The sequence below is a fragment of the Neophocaena asiaeorientalis genome, unplaced genomic scaffold (genome assembly GCF_003031525.2).
Source record: "Neophocaena asiaeorientalis asiaeorientalis breed wild unplaced genomic scaffold, Neophocaena_asiaeorientalis_V1.1 scaffold250, whole genome shotgun sequence".
In the NCBI taxonomy this organism is placed as follows: domain Eukaryota; kingdom Metazoa; phylum Chordata; class Mammalia; order Artiodactyla; family Phocoenidae; genus Neophocaena; species Neophocaena asiaeorientalis.
In genome coordinates this window covers 954,378-977,651 of record NW_020172476.1, presented here as the reverse complement: position 1 = coordinate 977,651, position 23,274 = coordinate 954,378, and the positions used below count along the sequence as shown (strand labels likewise).

Sequence of the window (23,274 nt, the reverse complement as noted above, 5' to 3'; positions counted from 1 at the left end):
TTTACTCAACAGTTCTCTTGTATGAATTCATTTTTAATTTAAATTTATTTAAAGAGGAAGCTTTACATCACTATTATAAAGGTAAATCCACCATGTTTACCAGAAAGAGAACAAAAAAGAGAAATAACTATGAAAATATGGGAGTTCATACAGCTTCTAGAATGCTCTTAGGCAGGCATCCTCAACTGTGTCTCCTGGAACCCTGGGGTGGTAGTGGTGATACAGGACTGGCAAGTGAGAAGGCTTCTTGCAGGTAGAGGAGTGGTCTGCTGGATGAGTTTCTTGAGAGTCCCATCCAGGCCTCAATGTCATCACATCATTTACTTTTCTACTTTCAGACATCAGAGATTCATGGTATTATGGATGAGATTCAGCCCATTACATGAAATTTTCTCTCTTAAACATGACAAAATTACAGTAACAAGGATCCATATGTTATTGGAGCAGGAGCTTTAGAATTTCAAGTGTAATAATAATCAGAATAAATTAGTTTCTGCTGTGTACTTATTTTGGTTTTCCTGATATAAAAACTTGCACTGAATGCTGATATATATACATAACACCCAGTGACTGTGTAATCAAAGATTCTAAAATGAAAGTTTAAATACACTGTATCTCCAGTACAAATCTGTTCAAATGGCTGCTTCTCCTGGCTCTTGGCTCCAAACTTACAGTTCCATAAAGAGTAATCTTCATTAATTTTGGAAACCTTGGGTCAATAATCCAGATCAATAAAGTTTTCTCTTAAAACCTCTGAGCTGATGAAACTAAATTTGTATTCCAAATATGTGATTGGACTTCTATTATAAAAAGGCATATGAGCTTCACAAAATTAAATTATCTTTTATGTATATTTTCATGAAGTTTTAAATCAGAAGTTATTTTTAATTGAATTTTTTCATCTGATTAAAAATAAAAATTGGTGGGTCAGAGGCCTGGAAGCCTCTGATAGCATCAGCTGAATGACTCTAAAAGGTGAATTAAAAGGAAATCTGTAGACTTTCCTGGTAGTGCAGTTGTTAAGAATCCACCTGCCAATGCAGGGGTCACAGGTTCAATCACTGGTCCAGGAAGATCCCACATGCCGCAGAGCAGCTAAGCCTGTGCACCACAATTACTGAGCCTGCACTCTAGAGCCCAGGAGCCACAACTACTGAGCCCACACACCAAAACTACTGAAGCCCGTGAACAAGAGCCCATGCTCTGCAACAAAAGAAGCCACCACAATGAGAATCCCGTGCACCACAATGAAGAGTGGCCCCTGCTCTTCTCAACTAGAGAAAGCCCTTGTGCAGTGACAAGGACCCAATGCAGCAAAAAATAAATATATAATTAAAAATTTTTTAAAAAACAGGAAATTTGTAAGGCCTATTAAATGTAGAATCATCGGTTGCATCAGTACTACTAGAAATCAGAATGGCAGAGTCAAGCAAAATCACACAAGGATGAGCCAGAATATCCTAAATGGAAACCCACTGGTGGGAGCAGAATGTTTAAAGTTAAATTTTTTGAAAGGTAAAATCATGACTTTCAGGCTCATTCAAAAACAACTTTTTTTTTTTTTTTTTGCGGTACACAGGATTCTCACTGTTGTAGCCTCTCCCGTTGCAGAGCATAGGCTCTGGACGCGCAGGCTCAGCAGCCATGGCTCACGGGCCCAGCCACTCCGCGGCATGTGGAATCTTCCCAGACCAGGGCATGAACCCGTATCCCCTGCATCGGCAGGCGGACTCTCAACCACTGTGCCACCAGGAAAGCCTGAGAAACAACTTTTGTCATAGATTTTATTTAACTCATTAATTAATGAGGAAACTGGGAAGATGTTAAAACTTGTCCACACAACACTTAAGAAACTAGGGTATTTGTAGTAAATTTAAGAAAGTAATGTTAGAATAAGATTGCCTGGTTACATACAAAACTTGTTAATATCTCACAGAGCAATAAAATAAAACTGTGTACACACTACTATATATAAAATAGATAATCAACAAGGACCTACTATATATCACAGGGAACTCTACTCAATATTCTGTAATAACTTAATGGGAAAAGAATTTGAAAAAGAATAGCTATATATATATGTGTAACTGAATCACTTTGCCATACACCCAAAAATAATACAACACTGTAAATCAACTATACTCTAATATAAAATAAAGATTTTTAAAAAAAGATAACCTTGTGGTTATCTGTTTTACTGAACAAAAATTGGCACCTCTTCTAGATTAAAAAAATAAAATACCTAGGAATAAACCTACCTAGGGAGACAAAAGACCTGTATGCAGAAAACTATAAGACATTGATGAAAGGAATTAAAGATGATACCAACAGATGGAGAGATATACCATGTTCTTGGATTGGAAGAATCAACATTGTGAAAATGACTATACTACCCATAGCAATCTACAGATTCAATGCAATCCCTATCAACCTACCAATGGCATTATTTACAGAACAAGAACAAATCATCTTCAAATTTTACGGAGACACAAAAGACCCCGAATAGCCAAAGCAGTCTTGAGGGTAAAAAATGGAGCTGGAGGAGTCAGACTCCCTGACTTCAGAGTATACTACAAAGTTATAGTAATCAAGACAATATGATAATGGAACAAAAACAGAAACATAGATCAATGGAACAAGATAAAAAGCCCAGAGATAAACCCACGCACCTATGGTCAACTAATCTGTGACAAAGGAGGCAAAGATATATAATGGAAAAAAGACAGTCTCTTCAATAAGTGGTGCTGGGAAAACTGGACAGCTACATGTAAAACAATAAAATTAGAACACTCCCTAACACCATATACAAAAATAAACTCAAAATGGATTTGAGACCTAAATGTAAGACCAGACACCATAAAATTCTTAGAGGAAAACATAGGAAGAACACACTTTGACATAAATCACAGCAAGATCTTTCTTGATCCACCTCCTAGAGTAATGGAAATAAAAACAAAAATAAACAAATGGGACCTAATGAAACTTAAAAGCTTTTGCACAGCAAAGGAAAGTATAAACAAGATGAAAAGACAGACCTCAGAATGGGAGAAAATATTTGCAAATGATTCAATGGACAAAGGATTAATCTCCAAAATATAAACAGCTCATGCAGCTCAATATTAAAGAAACAAACAACCCAATCCAAAAATAGGCAGAAGATCTAAATAGATATTTCTCCAAAGAAGACATACAGATGTCCAAGAAGTACATGAAAAGCTGCTCAACATCACTAATTATTAGAGAAATGCAAATCAAAACTACAATGAAGTATCACCTCACACTGGTTAGAATGGGCATCATCAGAAAATCTACAAACAACAAATGCTGGAGAGGGTGTGGAGAAAAGGGAACCCTCTTGCACTGTTGGTGGGAATGTAAATTGATACAGCCACTATGGAGAACAGTATGGAGGTTCCTTAAAAAACTAAATATAGAATTACCATATGATCTAGCAATCCCACTACTGGGCATATACCCGCAGAAAACCATAATTCAATAAGACACATGCACTCCAATGTTCATTGCAACACTATTTACAATAGCCAGGTCATGGAAGCAACCTAAATGCCCATCAACAGATGAATGGATAAAGAAGATGTGGTACATATATACAATGGAATATTACTCAGCCTTAAAAAGGAATGAAATTGAGTCATTTGTTGAGACGTGGATGGATCTAGAGACTGTCATACAGAGTGAAGTAAGTCAGAAACAGAAAAACAAATATTGTATATTAACGCATATATGTGGAACCTAGAAAAATGGTACAGATGAACCGGTTTGCAGGGCAGAAGTTGAGACAGAGATGTAGAGAACAAACGTATGGACACCAAGGGGGGAAAACCGCGGTGAGGTGGGTATGGTGGTGTTCTGAATTGGGCAATTGTGATTGATATGTATACACTGATGTGTATAAAATTGATGACTAATAAGATTCTGCAGGGCTTCCCTGGTAGCACAGTGGTTGAAAGTCCGCCTGTCGATGCAGGGGACACGGGTTCGTGTCCCGGTCTGGGAAGATCCCACATGCCGCAGAGTGGCTGGGCCCATGAGCCATGGCCGCTGAGCCTGCGCGTCCGGAGTCTGTGCTCTGCAACGGGAGAGGCGACAACAGTATAAACAAACAAGCAAACAAAACAAAACAAAAAAACACAGTTAATCTACACCCTCACTCAATTTAAGACTTTTAATCAATTGGAAACAAGTCAAACTAAAGACATTTCCTTTGGTTTTCATCTGGTGGCCTTCAGTCCATCCCACCCATCTTTTTGATTAATTCATATATTTTGGTTTACATTTTCACAACAGTATAACAAGAGAATAGTGATCCCTGGCACAAAATAAAGATATCCTGAGCATTATCCGACTCATTTCCCATCCCTTAAGTTCAAAGCAGAGGTTGGGATGATCAAAGGTAAAAAGAAAATCCCTTTATTAACAGCAATCCAAACGAATATGATAGGGGTTTCCTGCCACCAAGGAGCTAAGTGTGGAAGTTCCAAATGTATTGATATTTGGACCTATACCACTATGTTGTGGGTACAACTGAAAATAAGGGAGAAATTGCCATACTACCTGGGAAAAAAAAGGAACACTGGAGAACAGGAGTCAGGTAGTCACCCAGCTGTAAATACTTGATGCTGGAAGAGTACAATACATGCCTTGAAGTGCACTGTGGGTAGACTGAGTATCACCAACTGAGCTGCTTGAGAACTTGCAACAGACAATCAGGAGAAGTGCAGACAATGATTTTTAGGAAAAATTGAACAAGAGTTTAGGTGATGATGAGTACTGGCATGAACTTGTTGCAATTCAAATACTAATGACCAAAACAACTGTTGATAAAGGTGAAAAGCAGTTAATGGAGTGTTAGGATAGCAGAGAAGTAAGTACTTTGACAAAGTATCTGTCTTGGAAATTCCCAAGGGAAGACCAGAATGAGAAGGGACTTGCATCCTGTTTGTGAGTTATAAAATTGGCCCTGTGGACTCTAAGATCAACTAAAAAAGCACATTTCCATGGAAAGTACAAGTTGGTGATGACCGTGTGGTATTAAGGTTACAAATAATACTGCATAAGGGGGTGAAGTCAAAGAGTTCTAAATCTAAAGTTACTATATGCAGAGACGAATTATATCATTTCTCCTCATCCAGTCAGGGAAGAATAGATATTTCCTGTACTTCTCAGAATGTAATTAATATACGTTTCTCTCAAATAGAAAGCCCTGATTATCCTACTGAAGCTGTCCTGACACACCCATAGTGTGTTAATCTCACCTGATTAAAAAAAGGAGGAATATGGAGCTTGGCATCAGATGAAATTTTGTGGGTAGAGAGGGTTAGCAAAATAGCAGAGGTTAGATCAATTTTTGAAGAGAGAAAAAAATCTGAATGAAAGAAATTAGGATGAAAATAGTCTTTCTCTATAAAGGGACCTTCTTCCCCGCCTGCCTCCTTAAAGCTTAACCTCTTGAATAAGTACCCTTATTTTGTAAGAAAATTATTATGTGGCACATATACCAAAGTTTTCTCCTCCTACACTGTAATTACATTTCATTTTCTCAAGGCTTTAATTAAGTCTTATACACCTGTATGTTTTATATAATAGTGTCATGGAAAATAAAGATAGAGAACAGTAAATAAAGTGTGACTTGCCCTATAGTAACCTCTCCAATGGCACTAGTTGGAAGAATTTTGAGTCCTATCGAGGAAACAGTGAGACCAGACAAGGCCTTGATCCTAAGGAACTCCTCTTCAAGACTTTGGTAAAAGTGGGTGACAAGCAGAATACCCCAAGGAGCACTAATAAACAGACAACAAGAAAAACTAGAATAAAATCTACACTAGACAACGGACCATTGATTGTAGTGGGATAGAAGCTTTGTAGAAGTCTCCTCAGAAATGAAGAAACTGTACATGAGCACGCATGACCACAGGCAAGCTGCTTGTCCACAGCAATATCAGATAGAGCCTGAGATTTTTCAGATGCAGGTACAATATTATTTTCACTGGATTAGTTTTCACAGGAAGAGACTTAATGGGAATACAACCCTGACAGGTTCCATGAAGGTAAGAGCATACCTCATCTTATTGTGCTTTGCTTTATTGCACTTCACAGATAGAACGTTGTTTAAAAATTGAAGATTTGTGGCAACATTTCTTCAAGCTAGACTATCAGTGCCATATTTTCTAGAAGTATTTGCTCACTTCATGTCTCTGTGTTACATTTTGGTGATTCTCACAATATTTCAAACTTTTTCATTATATTTGTTATGGTGAACTGTGATCCGTGACCTTTGATGTTACTATTGTAATTGTGTCGCGGCACCACAAACTGTGCCATATAAGGTGGTCAACTTAATAAATATTGTGCGTATGTTCTGACTGCTCCACCAGCCGGCTGTTCCCCCATCTCTCTCCCTCTCCTCGGGCCTTCCTATTCCTGAGGACAAAACCATATTGAAATTAGGCCAATTAATAACCCTAAAATGGCCTCTAAGTGTTCAACTGAAAGGAAAAGTCACAAGTCTCTCACTTTAAATCAAAAGCTAGAAATGATTAAACTTAGTGAGGAAGGCATGTTGAAAGCTGACATAGGCCAAAGTCTGGGCCTCTTGCACCAGTTAGCCAGGTTGTGAATGTGAAGGAAAAGTTCTTGAAGGAAATTATAAGTGCTGGTCCAGTGAACACACAAATGTTAAGAAAACAAAACAGACTTATTTCTAGTTATGGAGAAAGTATTAGTGGTTTGGATACACCAAATCATACACAATATTCCCTAGAGCCAAAGCCTAATCCAAAACAAGGCTCTAACTCATTTCAATTCTGTTAAGGCTGAGAGAGGTAAGGAAGCTGCAGAAAAAAGATTTGAAGCCAGCAGCGGTTGGTTCATGAGGGTTAAGGAAAGAAGCCATCTCTGTAACATAAAAGTGTAAGGTGAAACCATGAGTGTTCACGTAGAACTGCAGCAAGTTATCCAGAAGATCTAGCTCAGATAATTAATGTAGGTGGATATACTAAACAACAGATTTTCAATGTAGATGAAACAACCTTATGTTGGAAGAAGATGCCATCTAGGACTTTCATAGGTAGAGAGGAGAAGTCAATGCCTGGCTTCAAAGTTTTAAAGGACAGACAGGCTGACTCTCAGCCTGTCTAAGGGCTAATGCATCTGGTGACTTAAAGTCAAAGCCAGGTCTCATTTACCATCCCCAAAATCCCAGGGCCCTTAAAAATGATGCTAAATCTATTCTGCCTGTGCTTTAGAAATGGAACAACAAAGTCTAGATGATGGTACATCTGTTTACAACATCATTTAAGCCCACTGTGCCGACCTACTGCTCAGAAAAGATTCCTTTCTAAATATGACTTCTCACTGACAATGCACCTGGTCACCCAAGATCTTTGATGGATATGTACAAGGAGATTAATGCTGCTGTCATGCCTGTTAACACAACATCCATTCTGCAGCCCATGGGACAAGGAGTAATTTTGACTTTCAGGTCTTATTTAAGAAATACATTTCACAAGGCTATAACCTATAAATGGCGATTCTTCTGATGGACCTTGGCAAAGTAAATTGAAAACCTTACGGAAAGGATTCATCATTCCAGGTGCCATTATGAATGTTTATGATTCCTGGGAAGAGGCTAAAATAACAATATTAGCAGGAGTTTGGAAGAAGCTGATTGCAATCCCCATGGATGACTTTAAGGGATTCAAGTTTTCAGTGGAGAAAGTAACTGTAGATGTGGTGGAAAGAACTAGAATTAGAAGTGGAGCCTGAAGATGTGACTGAATGCCTGCAATTTCATGTTAAAAATTGAACAGATGAGGAATTGCTTCTCATAGATGAGAAAGAAAGTGTTTTCTTGGGATGAAAGCTACTTCTGGTGGAGATGCTTGAAGATTGCTTAAATGACAAGAAAGGATTTAGAATATGATGTTAACTTATTTGATAAAGCAGCAGCAAGATTTAAGAGGATTGACTCTGATTTTGAAAGAAATTCAGCTGGGTGTAAAATGTTATCAAACAGCACTGTGAGCTACAGAGAAATCTTTCGTGAAAGGAAGAGTCCATCAATGGGGCAAACGTCATTTTTGTCTTATTTAAAGAAATTGCCACAGATACCCCAGCTTCAGCAACCACCACCTAATCTGTCAGCAGCTATCAATGTTAAGACAGGAACCTCCATCAGCTAAAGATTAGGACTTCGCTAAAGGCTCAGAGGATGGTTAGCATATTTTAGCAATAAAGTTTTTTTTTTTTTTTTTTGCAGTACGCGGGCCTCTCACTGCTGTGGCCTCTCGCGTTGCGGAGCACAGGCTCCGGATGCGCAGGCTCAGCGGTAATGGCTCATGGGCCCAGCCGCTCTGCAGCATGTGGGATCCTCCCGGACCGGGGCACGAACCCGTGTCCCCTGCGTCGGCAAGCGGACTCTCAACCACTGCGCCACCAGGGAAGCCCTAAAGTATTTTTTTAAATTAAGGTATGTACATTGTTTTTTTAGACATAATGCTATTGCACACTTAATAGGCTAGAGTATAGTGTAAACAAACTTTTTATGTACTGCGAAGCCAAAAAAAATTTGTGTGACTCACTTTATTGTGATTTAATTTATTGATGTGATCTGGAATTGAACTCACAATATCTCTCAGGTGTGCCTGTAGTAGAGAAGATGCACTCTCTTCCATAAAGTAAAACAAAAGAAACCACCAGAACCTGGGTTCAAGATTCTACTTGACCCCTAATAGTTATGGGAATTTAAGCAATACAATTCACTACTTTGAGCCTTACTTATTAATGAAATGGTTATGTTAATACCTTCTTGGAGTGTTGTTGTGAGGTAAAATAATAATCTGTAAATATAAAGTTTTGATAAAATAAATGTTCTATAAATCTAAAGTATAGGTAATATGCATACAATAAAAAGATTCTTTCCAAATCTTTATGCCTATCTGAACTTTCTCCCCTTCTTTAGTTGAATTTACCCAGGTAGGTATAGTCATCCATTCAACAAACACTATCCTTATCACTAGAATATGATTCCCTTACCTTTATATCCCATTCCCTCCCTCCCCCACATTTAGAAGACTGCCATAGTAGAAATGTAATATTTGTTAAATGATTAAAACCATGACGAATTTATTTAGTGCCACATTTTTCCTGATTCTTTGCTTACTGCTTCGAATGAGATAAATAAGAAATATCCCTTGTCCCCATCGTCTTCATCTTTTTTCTGTCTTAATTATATAAACTTTTAATCATTGCATTTTGACTTCCTAGTTTACCACCAAATGTGATTCTTTTCAGTAAGGAAGTGCACCTATGCAGAGCAGTTCACATTTTATGCATATTTAAGGAGCCCAGTGAATTGAAATCTGTGTATACATCTTACCACGTTGTGGTGCCATTTTAGGTGATAAATACAAACCCAGTGTGTGCTTATCTGGCTCAGTTTTAAATAAAGCACATTTTCTATCATGTGTCACCTATGAACACATCTTTGTTTTAAATGTGGCCACAAAAAGGAATCTTAGCAAGTTTAAATCAAAAATTAAATCAATTATAATTATCATTATTCTATTGTGGTTTTCGTAATACATAATACTATGTGAATTTAGCAAGTGTCCTTTGATAACCCCTCTGTATCTGCCACAAAGTACACATGGCTGCTGGAAACCTCGCAGAGTATCCTCCTCCTCCTGCTGGTACATATGTGAGGGTGGTGAGAAGTGAAGGTAAAATAATAATAAGGAATAAAAGGTCCTTCTTACCCTCAGATGATGTCTTAAACTTCAGTGGGTTTCTGTAGGCCCCCCCTCAGAGAGGAAAAGGGCTACTGTCAAGTGAAAGCCTGCATTTCAAAATTGTCTCTCTGAGGCTGGTGAAACCATGATTAATTGTAACTTCTTACATCATTTCTCATATCCTCTCATTTTTTCCTTTATCATATTACATGTTTCCATTCACTCAGTGCTGTTTTTTCCTGCTGTGTGCCTACCATTTGCAAAAGACATATGTAAAAGGCAGTATTTGATTACTTTGGAATTTTAATTTTGCCATAACTTTATTTTTATTTTTGTATATAAAAATAAAATGCTAGCTATTTTATCTTATGCCAAAACTAAATATTAAAATTCATTTTTCATTTGTATAGCAACTTTCTTAATATCTCCAAACTCAACTTTATGTAGTTTCATCCCGTATGGATCAGTTTACCATTTGCTTGTTCATAGTTATTTCTAATTTTCAATGTAGAGAGATTCTCCCTTCAATGACACCAAAAGTTCCTGGAAGTATGCTATCTTTTCTTTTTTTCCGAGTTTTGAAAAATGAGATGATTCTCTAAGCAGAAAGGAAGAGGAAGGTCATTCTTGACAGAGAGGACATTGTAGGCTTAGGGTCATATAGGTGGAATATGGCAACTCAGAGATGTGAGTCCAGCTCAGTACCACTGCAAAACCCACAGAGGCCCTCTGAGTTCATATGCAATAAGAAATCTAGTTGTTTGAAAAGTTCTCTAATAAGTATACAAATTTTGGCAATCATCTATGTGAGAAAACATTTCCAGGTGACCCTTGATTTGAAAGTCTAAGCAGATTCTGGAGATATTTTTGTCTGTTTCTTTTTCTGGTGCTATTTACATAAAGGAAACATTGGCAGAAATCCTCAATCCTGGTGTACATCCAATTTCTTTTTGTTTTGATTGGCTAGGCTTCAGTAAATGATTTTCACATTAACAAAGAGATATTGAAATACTAATTTGGAATCCTGTATTCCTTTCTGATGCTGATGTTGATGAGTCTGAAGTTCATGAAGGTAATGTACACAGGTTTTGACTTATGAAAAAAATATGGCATTTATTTCAGATTACCGGTTATATTACAGTAAAGTAGACTTCATTTTTGACTTGGAGAAAGGAAAGGAAAGGTAATCAGATGCCACTTAAAACAAATTTCTAGATTGGAAATATGTAAAAAAGTTTCATTGTCTGCCATAATTTTGATAGGTTATATTCAATTACTAAGAACTATTTAATTTGTTTACCTCAACTACTTTTGAGAAGATGCAGATTTGTGTGGTTATATGTAATTTAGCTCTAATTGTTAAGTTTTAAGATCTTAGAAACAGAAATCAGCAGAAAAACTATATTCTTTGAGAAACTGATTTATCAGTTGCAGAGAGGTTGGAAATAGTAAAGACTTTTGATGAAATTTTAGAAGTTTAAATACATGATTATTTGTGGAATATAAGGAGGAGTAGTCCAATATGATCTAGTAGGTGAATTAATGAATAACAAAAAATTTCCTTTTATACATGATGTGCTATTCTGTGCTGGCTACAGTGTACAAATATGCATTGTACATGTACATTGTACAACTGGCTACATTTTACAAATATACATTGTACATGTACATTGTACAACTACAGTAAGATAAGAAAAGCAAAGGTGAAAAAACTTAAGAGGAATGAGGCCATTTATTTTCAACAGTTTATTCTGATTTTAAAAGTGTTCCCTGAGAAATGTTGGACAATATAAGAATATAAAAAGGAGATTAAATTATTGATAATTCCAATATCCAAAGTTTAATATTTTGTTATGCTGAAAAGTTTTTCACTACTCAGATGATTAATAAATAGACGGATAAAAAATAATGAAGGTAGAAATAGATATATATTTATAAAATTGACATTAAACTACTATCCTGCAAATACATTATTGTATATTTTTTAACTCAATACTTGCTTTTAGCATTAGGCTATATTAAATATTCTTCAAAAGTATAAAATATTTGATGAATAACATTCTATAACATATGAGTAACATAAATTACTGAACAATCTCATCTATTAATTTGTAGGTTAGTTCTTTTTTTCCCCTGTAAACAATTCTATAATGCATATTCTCACCTAAATTGCCACACCTATGAATGAAGTTTTGAGGAATTTAATTCTGGCCCAAAGGATAGAAAAATACTTTTGTCCTCTCTATATAGACCTCCAAAATAATTTCCAGACCTGCACCACAATTTTATCTTTCATCAACAGTAATAATTTCTGGTCACACCATACCCTCTCTCACAAAGTACTAGTCCTAAAAAAAATTTTGGCAGCAAATAGAATTTAGTTATTTTAAATTAAGTAATTATATCAATATTAAAGTAAAACACTTCTTTAAAAAATTGTACCCATTCTTTCACATCTATTTTTATTGCTGTATATGTTAATAAATTTAGATTTATGACATTTTTACATATTAAAAATTAACTTTGATCATACTTATTACAAAATTTACAAGTTTATTTTTTAATCTTTTAATGTTATCTGTGACTATTCAGGGTTTAAAATATCTATAAAATGTGTACTTAATATGTCACCTTATTCACCTCTGATTATTTTCCCTTAGAACATCATCATTTTACATTTTGTTTGTACTGTTTTTGGTGTTTTAAGACTGTTCATTTTTACACATAACTTGTAAATTTATTGGGCGGCATATAGTTTAGTTGTTCTATGATGTAAAGATCCAAACTTAATTTTTTCCAACCACTTTTCTAAAAACTGTATTTTTTAAAAAATACTTTTCCATTAGTTTGTAATGCTCTCTTTAAGATAACATTTAATTCTTACATGCCAAAAATATTCAACAACATTTGTAGGTTTCTCCTGGCTCGGAGAACATAGGAGATTTAACTCCTCTTAAATCGGATGAGAGGTGCTACGGGGAAATTAGTCATAAATACCAGCACTTACTTGGGAGCAGTGTGTGTCACACTGCCCAATCATTTCCATCTTGAGTTAGTAAAACACTAAAAACTCTTTAGCTTCTTTAGCAGGTTTCTTGTACAGTCTGAATGAAGAGAAATAAATGGTGTTTTGGGGGAGAAATCACAATAACAGGACAATTTTTAATGAACAATTATGTCTCCGGATAGAGTTTGGAAAAACCAGATATAGCTATAAATAAGTTTGAAATTGCTTCGCATAATAATATAAAGGAGTTTTTTTTTCATTTCTGGCATGTCATATTTCTACCAATTATTGCTTTAGGAAAACAATCATTCTTTATTAATATGGATTTAGACCTCATTGAATCTGAGAATAATTTTATTTCCTTAGAAGATATATGTGAGTGTGCGTCTCTGGGGTGTGTGTGTGTGTGTGTGTGTGTGTGTGTGTGTGTGCGTGGCATAGCCTAGTCTGAATCAACTCTTTTGCTGAAATTACTTTGCCCCTTTAACACACCGTATTAAATATGATAGGGCTTCCCTGGTGGCACAGTGGTTAAGAATCTGCCTACCAATGCAGGGGACACGGGTTCGAGCCCTGGTCCGGAAGATACCACATGCTGCAGAGCAACTAAGCCCGTGCACCACAACTACTGAGCTTGCACTCTAGAGCCCGCGAGCCACAACTGCTGAAGCCTGAGCGCCTAGAGCCTGTGCTCTGCAACAAGAGAAGCCACCGCAATGAGAAGCCTACGTACCGCAACAAAGAGTAGCCCCTGCTCACCGCAACTAGAGAAAGCCCGCACACAGCAACAAAGACCCAACACAGCAAAAAATAAAATTAATAAAAATTTTTTAAATGATATTATTCCTAGATTGAGCGTTGCAATTTAGGGAAACGCATTGGTGAAAGATTTTGAAAAAATGTTAAAGATATTTTTTCTCCTTTTTTGACATTTTTGTGGAAGTATAATATATATATACAGAAAAATACACAAATCAGAAATGGGGGGATTAATTTATAAATTTACTACACCTGTAACCAGCACTGGCATGTAGGAACAGAACATCCTAGCAGCATCCTAGAAAAATCTAGCATGTAATCATCTATTCATTTCTCCCCCAGGGTAATCACTATTCTGATTTTTAATATTATAGATTCATTTTGCCTGTTTTAAACTGTACATCAATAGAATCATACACTTTTGGTATCTGGCTTCTTTGGCTCAAAATAATATATCTGAGATTCATCCATGTTGTTGCAAGTAGGTGTAAATCATTTATTCTCATTTCTGTAGAGCATTCCATTGTTTGACCATATCGTATTTTATTCATTCAACTCTTGATTGGGATTTGCGTTGTTTCAATTTTAGGGTAACTTATGAATAGTGCTGCTATAAACACACTAATATATGTCTTTTGGTGTGCACATTTCTGTTAGTTACACACCCAGAAATGGAGTCGGTGGGTAATAGATTATGTTCAGTGTAGTTTTGTGCTACCAAGTAATTTTCTAAAGAGTTTGCTAACAACTTATATACCCACCAGCAGTGTATAATGAGATTCTCTTTTACTCCAATTCCTTGATACCTGTTGCTATGATCCCTTTTACATTTTACAATGTCCCTTGTGTATTCAGTGAAATTTTATTGTAATTTAAATTTACATTTCCCTGATAACAAATGAAGTGGGACACTTTTCATTTGCTTTTTGGCCATTTATGCACATCCTTTTTTATAAAGTAACTCTTCAAGTTTGCTTTTTTCTACTGATTTTAATCAACTTGTAAAATTTTCTTTTGCTATTTTTTGAGAACTAGATATTTATCAAATATGTGTGCTACAAATATCTTATTCCGTTCTATGTATTGCCTCTTCATTCTTATGACCCATCTATTGATGGAAAAATGTTCTTAATCTTCTTCATACATTGCTATTTATTTTTTATTTCCTTTTTTAAAAGTATTTTTAAAAATTGAGCAGGAGATGGCTACGCCTAATCCAAGTTCAGGAGACATTCTCTATGTTTTCTTCAAAAGTCTGTATTAATTTACCTTCCATAACAATATCAGCAGCATATCTGGCATTGAATTTTTGTTGTCATAAGAAGAACAAAGTTCCTTTATTTCCTGTATGGAATCAACTTACCTAGCACCCTTCATTTTATTTTTTTGAATTTTATTTTATTTATTTATTTATTTATACAGCAGGTTCTTATTTGTTATCTATTTTATACATATTAATGTATATATGTCAATCTCAATCTCCCAATTCATCACACACACCTCCCCCACGCCACTTTCCTCCCTTGGTGTCCATACATTTATTCTCTACATCTGTGTCTCTATTTCTGCCCTGCAAGCTGGTTCATCTGTACCATTTTTCTAGGTGCCACATGTATGTGTTAATATATGATATTTGTTTTTCTCTTTCTGACTTACTTCACTCTGTATGACAGTCTCTAGATCCATCCATGTCTCTACAAATGACCCAATTTTGTTCCTTTTTATGGCTGAGTAATAGTCCATTGTATATATGTACCACATCTTCTTTATCCATTTGTCTGTTGATGGGCATTTAGGTTGCTTCCATGACCTGGCTATTGTAAATAGTAGCACCCTTTATTTAAAATTCTACCCTTTCTCCATTGTACTGTGGTGTCACCTGTTTCATGAATCAGTTTACCATGTATGTATGCATCTTTATTGTGCTCCATTGGTCAATTTGTGTATTCTTGTTAAATTACCACACTCTTTTGAAAATTATAATTCTATAATAGAAATCAATATCTTGTACTGGCTCACTTTGTTCTTCTTGAAAAATACCTTGGCTATTCTTGGCCATGAAAATGTAATTGTGTCCTAGTTTACCCTGCTGATGTGGGTGATGGAATGAAGGATGCAGAGAGGTTGATAGAAGTTATAGAGCCAAGCCATACCCTGAGAAAAGAAAGGTGTTTTTTTCTTTGTTTGTTTGTTTTTTAATTTCAATCAAGTCCTCTTTCTCAAACATAGAAGAGGACATACTTCAGGTCAGGCATGCTAGTTTGTATGTGAGCTGAGTATGTGAGTAGTCTCTTCTAAAAGTTTTGGGTTTTTTTGAAAGACTTTTTTTCCTTAGTATCCAGACATATTTTCCTTTAGTTTTTCCCCAAGTAATCTATAATGTTTCATATATACAATGTTTTTATTTAAGTTGAATTGAAGCCAATTTAGGGATAACACTGTGAAAGGAAGGGTGGTTTTCCCCTGGTGTTCTGTCTCTACAATAAAATTTCACAGCTGCAAAGAAATTTAGAGACAATTTTCTGCCTTTGATCTTAGCATAAGATGAAATACAGAACTTGAGGAAAGGGCAGAATTTGAGGAATCTGCAGACTTTAAGTTTGAAGATTATACTCAAGATTTTATTTGAGGAACTACTAGTCAAATGTCTCATTGGTTATTATTAGTGGCAGGGCACTATAAATTCGATTGCAGAATATTCCATGTTAAGATAATAAATGGAACTGTCAGAGGTGGCTTTTGTCTTAGCTTTAAAACACATTAAAGCAACACTAGTTATATTTATAGTACTGGAATGGAATCACTTCAGCATACTGATTTCATTTCTTCACATGTCAGTAACTAACATTTTCATTTCCTGGACTTAAGCCAATCAGGAAAGAAAAATAGAATACTCATCATTTATAATAAATCATTTACCACTCAGTCAAGAAAGTAGGGTTGTATATTACTTTCTATAGCTGTCAGAAGCTTTAATTATTAATACAATTGCATCTTGGGTTATGAGGGCTTAAAACTATGGGGCTTATGATTTCTGAACTTCCATAAGTGACTTCAAAAAGACAATAGAAAGCTATAAGCATATTTTTATCATTCTTGTTTTTAAGTTCTCTCATTTGATACCCAATAGTTACAAGATAATTGTTCTTCTGTTTTTTGCCAAAGGCTTTTAAGTAGTATCTTTTCTTTTGTTATTGAATCCCAGGGTTAGTTTGTCTGAACTCAGTATTTCAACTAGCTCCACGCTGAGAACTATACTTGAATTGGTTCTGTGAAATGTGAAGGAAACAAAGACTGGATACATTGTCATTTAAACTTTCACTAGCCTGGACCCAAAAGGTTAGAAAGGTATTTTCCATATTCCAGTTTAAATGGGTATGTAAATATAGTGGAGAGAATTTTTTCTTCTTGGTTAGCCTCAAGATGAAAGAGATAATAATAAAGGCTTTCACATTATACAATTTGAGATTCCTTGACGAAATTTTGAGACAGAAGTTAATTCTCTTGCTTCAGAATGTGCTCAATACTGTATACTCAAAGAGCTTTATATGGTTAATTAACACTTCTTGTAGCCCTATGTATTTCCTTTGCTGTGCAAAAGCTTTTAAGTTTCATTAGGTCCCATTTGATTATTTTTGTTTTTATTTCCCTTTCTCTCGGAGGGACTATCATTTTTGTGATGAAGAATAACCTTTGGAGACTATATATTATCAAATTGGCAGGGTCATTAAGAACAATTATTTACAACTTGGAAATAAAGCAGAAATGTGGACAGTATATTCTTTCAAATTTATATAGAAACTTCTGCAACAAATAACGCTCTAGAAAAATGTAGCTGTGGTTGATGTTGCTATTAAATAAAGGCTCACACACTCATAAATTACCTGTTAAACTTGTAGATCTTATCCAATAGAATTGCAAATAATTTCTGTTTAGTAGAAAAATAACTCCAAAGGTTATGTACTGTCCTGTAGGTCATTAATCATTTTTGTTGCTAAGTAGACTATTTTAGAATGCCTTTTACAGTGGACTTATAATCATTTTTCTTCTAATTCTTGTTTGAACCAGGTTTACCATCTGATCAGTTCCCTCCTTCATTAATGAGCTGAATAAAATCTTTCTCATGTTTTCATTGTATATGTGTCTGAAAATCATTTTTTTAACTTTTTGAAAAAATGAACACTTTTTAAAGGTTTGCATTTTGCTTTGTAGAAATATTTAATTGCTATATCACCTGTGAATGCAGTGATATGCGGGGACCACTGAGTATTGGCGCCAAAGAGCTTATTATTTGCACGTTTTCCCAATTTCACTTTCAGATCTGCAATGTTGCTAGTTAGAAAATCAGCCATGATGGCAGTATTTACACCACAAAAATCAGTATAAACTAAAAATCATGACTTTTTGTTTTCTGAAGAACCAATTTACCATCACACCACTTTATGCATGTTAAAAAAATTGCTTAATTTTGCTTGTTTGAATTTTAAAATGGTCTTGTACTTTCTTTTTTCACTAAATATGTTTCTTAGAGTTATCTGTATTATTGCATCTAGTGGTAGTTCACTCCTTTACCCTGATGTATTATATCAATATGTGAATATTCTATTTATTCATTCCCTTACTAATGAACTTTTGTGTTGCTTCCAGTTTATGTTGTTACAAACATATTGTAGAGCTATAAATACCAATGCACATTATTTAAAATACTAGTTTAAATCTTATTCATTTTCCTACTGGTTTTCTTTATTTTAAATTCATTTGTGGGATATTTATACTTACATATTATAGATATGTGGAATATATACATATATATGTACCAAAGGCATATATACATTGTGTGTGAGTGTGTGTGTGTGTGTGTGTGTGTGTGTGTGTGTGTAGCTTGTGAGCTATATTTGTTGCAAGTAATTTCTCCCACTCTGTGGCTTGCATTTTCATTCTCTTGGCAGGAGTCTCTTGATGAATTCAAGTTTTTAATTTTAATGTAGCCCAGCTTATTATCTTTTCTCATTAACTTTAAAAATATTCTTTGTGCTTATTTTTAAAAAAGGTTTTGCCTATCCTGTAGTCAAAAGCATGTTTTACTAAATAATCTCCTAAAATACATATTTTTCACATTAACATTATTTTACACATCTCTTGAAAGCGTATCGCAATTTTTTCTCAAAAAATCTGAAGTAGGATTATGTTCCACTCTTTTTCCCATGTAGGTAATTTTCCAGCAACTTTTATTGAGAACTTTATTATTTGTCTATCACTCTGCAGTAATACATTCAAGGGTCCACTTATATGTGAGTTTGTATCTGAGTGTTTCTCTCTTTATTCTTATACCAATGTGTATTGCCATATTTATTATAGCTTTATAATTAGTCTTGGCATTCAGTAAAGGAAGTCTTCTCATCTTATCCTTTCAAAATAAATATTTGGTTCTTATTGACCACTTATATTCCCAAATAAACTTTAGTTTTACCTTGTCAAATTTCCCCAAATTCTTATTGGATTTTGATTGAAATTGAACTAAATCTATGGGGGAAAGTGTCAAATTCAAAATATTATCTTCTGTCTAATAAATCTGATAAATCTTGCATTTTATGAAACACAGCTTTTATGGGTTTCTGTGTAGAAATCTTTTACATCATTTGTTAAATTTATTCCCAGGTTTATAATATTTTTGTACTATTATAAATGGTATATGTTTTTACATTTTATCCTATATTTGTTGTTAATACACAGAGTGAAATTGTATTTTTTTAGAAATTTGTTTCATATTATCATCAAACAAAAATATATAGAATATTTTCCTAGAGAGAATTGTACTTTAGATATGAAGAAAATAATTTTGCTAATTAATTTTGAAATCTTTGCAAGTTCATTAGCACAAAACAATCAAATTCTAGGATTATTTCTTAAATAGGGTGATATGCAAGAAAAATTAAGAGTAATATACTATACAGGATATCTGGCTTAGGTAGTATCCATTTATGTACCATAAAGCCAGAATAATTTCAAGAAAATAACTTGCTGTTTTGTGGTTCTTTAAAAATCTACCAGTTTTCACAGGTTTTCAATCAGACAATTATGTCGATGTGTTATTTGTTATGTTTTTGAGATGAGGAAGACTAGAGGTGAGTATGTAGTGAAGAAAGTATTTGTGTTACTACTTGTACATAAAACTTGAGATGCTTATTAGACATTAAAGAGGAGATTGCAAGTAGCTTGAAACTCATAGAAAGCTTGCCAAGAATAAGAATTTAAGAGTTATTGGCTTATGGATGGTATTAAAACCTATGGGTATGGATGAGATCACAGGAAGTAAACATCATTTTCATCAGTCTATTCACATTTCCTTACCTCACTGTCAGTATTTCCACACCTCATTGTCAGTATTTCCACACAGCTCATGCACCTATCATTCGGTAATGTTCATCCCAGTTCATGTAGGTGCCTAATTGCTAATTACCACTGAATTTAACAAAATTGTTAGGGGACAGCTACGAAACAAGTTCAGTTAAAAGGCATTTGCTGAAATCTCTGAGCTGTAATAAACATTGCATGCTTACTGGTGTACTAATAAAGGTCTAGTTTTACTAAAATAATTTAATTTTCTTTCCCCAGAAAGAGTTTAATAAACATTTGGATTAAATTGGCAGCTTAAAATACTCTGTATAATCATGACTGCAATAGGAAATGTAATTGTGGTTCTCAGGAATGAAGTGAATAGTGATCAGTTATCAGGAAGAATAGAGAATATATATGGAGAAGGAGAGAGATCCCTGGTGCTGAATAAATCATCCCTGTGAGGTCAGGAGTTAGTATTTGAAAATCAAGGTTTACAGTGCATTCGTATTAATGGCACTTTCTTCTATTACTTTGTCCCAGATGCAGAAATGAATTGAATAGGGGATGAGTGAAAGGTGCTGATGGTTTTCCTTCCATTCCTTTGGGAAGGAAAAACGATTTTGTAAATAAAATTTCCCCAATTCAACTCCTTATTGGACAAGATTTTAATTGCTAATGAATGGGAGTTTATAGACAACTGTCCTAATGGTAGGTGAGATATTGTTACCAAACCAAACTTGGGTCCACTTGCCTGCTTGCAGTAAAGCCAGTCTACTGACACCAAGTCATGGTGAAGGAGAGTACAGCATTTATTGCAAGACATCCAACCTGGGGCCAAGCAAGGAGAATGAGCAGCTCATGCTCAAAAGACCTGAACCCACTGATGGCTTTCAGGGAAAGTTTTTAAAAGGCAAGGTGAGGAAGAGGGCCACAGGGTGTCTGATCAACTTGTGGACATTCTTCTGATTGGTTGGTGGTTAGGTAACTGGGTGGTATTTTGGGAGTCAACATCATCAACCTCCTGGTTCCAACAGGTCTCGGGTCTACATGCTGGTGGTCAGCATGCAGTTAACTTTTTCCACCTGGTGGGGATTTTATTGTCTGCAAAACAACTCAAGGATATGGCTAGGGATATTATCTGTAGCCTCTGAGGAGGAACTAAAAGTCCTTGACTTTTTATCTTATGGCTAAACTATTATCATTTTGTTTTGCATGAATGTTTTCCTTTGATTCTGCATTTTCTTACTTCTCTGATTAAATGCGCTCTTTGGAACTCAGGGAAGCCCCAGGAGGCTAAAGCTGAAAAGCTTTACAAACAAGAGGCAGACAGGGGACACCTGGGATCTGTCCCTGGGAAGGCCCTGCAGGGTCCTGCTCAGTTTCAATATCACATACCTGACACTAAAGATTTAGTGTAATCAAGACACCCTAATTTCGATTCAGGAAAATGTGGAATGTGAATTTTAAAATTAGATGGCAAGACATGCATACTGCTTATTACAAATGATGCACATTGTGTATAGATGTGTAGGGTTACACTGGAATTCTTGAAAAAGTCTTGAAAAATTTGGAGGAGTTCGTGGCAAAGAGATATTTTAGGCATCTTTTTGTGCATGCTTGAGGACAGAAGGCATTTTAGGAGAGAAATAAGTGAACCAAAGGATGGGATGGACTCTGCTAGGGAGAGTAGCTGAATAAATACTCTTTATAATGATAAAATTTCTACATTATGTGGGAATCATTCTTTTAGGGCTCCCTCTATATTAATTACTATATTAACTTTCATGCTTTATCTCATGTAATCAATTCAACAGCCCTATAAAATTGGTAATAATTGAGTTTTAGAGGTTAAAAAAACAGAGACTCAGAAAATCACCTAATTATTGAATAATTAAGCTTAAACTTGAACCTGGGCTTAGTTGATTCCAAAGCCTACATTTTATATGTACATTTATGTGCAGAGCATACACATTTTAACCATTGTATATTCTGATAAAATGTATATTCTCGCAAGTCTAGGGTAGGTGTATAGAGACTCTGGTTACCTGAATGATGTTTTAAAAAATCTCTCATCCGTTGAATACCCTTTACTTATATGACAAAAAGGAGATTATTCAACTAGGTCTAATTTAATCACACAAGTTCTTAAACTCAGAGATAGAAGAGGAAGTCAGGGAGAATTGAAGTGCAAAAAGAAATTGATGTACCATTGCTGGCTTTGAAGATAAAAAGAACAATGTTAAAAGAAATGTATTTGGCCTTCAGGAGCAGGGGAGAGCCCCACATCCACCTCACTGCCCCCAACTGACAGCAGGTAAGGAAATGGGACCTTAGTCCAACTGATGCAAGGAACTGCATTCTGCCAACAACAAAAATGAGTGTGGAAGACGATTCTTCTCCAGATAATGTGGAAAGGACTAGCCCATCCAACCTTTTGCATTTGGCCTGGGGAGACTCTGAGCAGAGGACCCTGTTGAGCTTGCCTGGATTTCTGACCTAGAGAAACTATGTGATAATAAATGGATGTTGTTCTAAGCTGCAAAGTCTGTTATAATTTGTAGACAGTATAGGAAACTAACACAGTAAGAGAATAGTCAATATGCAGCACTCTCATTTTCTTGTATCTGATAATCAGATGAGACAACTGCAAAACTTTCTCTCTGGAACCAGGGATAAGATGGGTTCTCAAGAGACTTTCAGTTCTATACAATAAAGATGGCAAAATAAAGTTTTATTTTTTTATGCTTTGAATGGTCCTCAGTATCGATACCAATTTGAAATTCTGTTTCCAGCATCTAAATGATAACAAATCTCAGTTGAATAGTGTGACATTTCTATTGAATGTAGTTAGAATTGTGAGGTGGGGACCAAGAATTACACTTTGCAACTCTTGGTTTTAATATCCATTGACAAAACATAGACATGACTGATAAAACTGTAAGAAATATCTCCCTTTGAAAGAGAGCACTGTACATTAGGAAAGACTGAGTAATAAGAAATATTGTCATGCAAAGAAAAAAACTGGGCAGTGATCCAATTTGGGGACAAAACACATCGAAAATCTGGTTTTAAAAATTGAATGTTTTTGGTCCAAATCTCCTTGATGTAACATAGATCCAAGCACACACACACACAGACACACACACACACAGAAGCAAATTGAAATATTTTAAGCTAACTATCCTTTTTACAAGTATGTATATGCTGTTTAATCTTTTTGATATATTCTTAGTGTAATGTTAATGTAAGAAGAAAGAAAGATTGCCTGAGTGGATTACTTTAATAAAATTAAAATGAGTTTCATATGGATGCTAATACAGCCCAATGTCCTCAACATCATTTTCCTGCATCAGAGATGCTCCAGAAATGGACACTTACAAGGGCTCTCCAACTAGATGAGTAGGAAATAAACTCAAGTGA

General features: G+C 35.2%; 1 pseudogene; it reads right to left on the bottom strand.

The window, feature by feature from the left end:
* Positions 1–341: 341 nt before the first annotated feature.
* Positions 342–12,795, bottom strand: LOC112395117 (AP-5 complex subunit mu-1 pseudogene; annotated as a pseudogene).
* Positions 12,796–23,274: the final 10,479 nt, after the last annotated feature.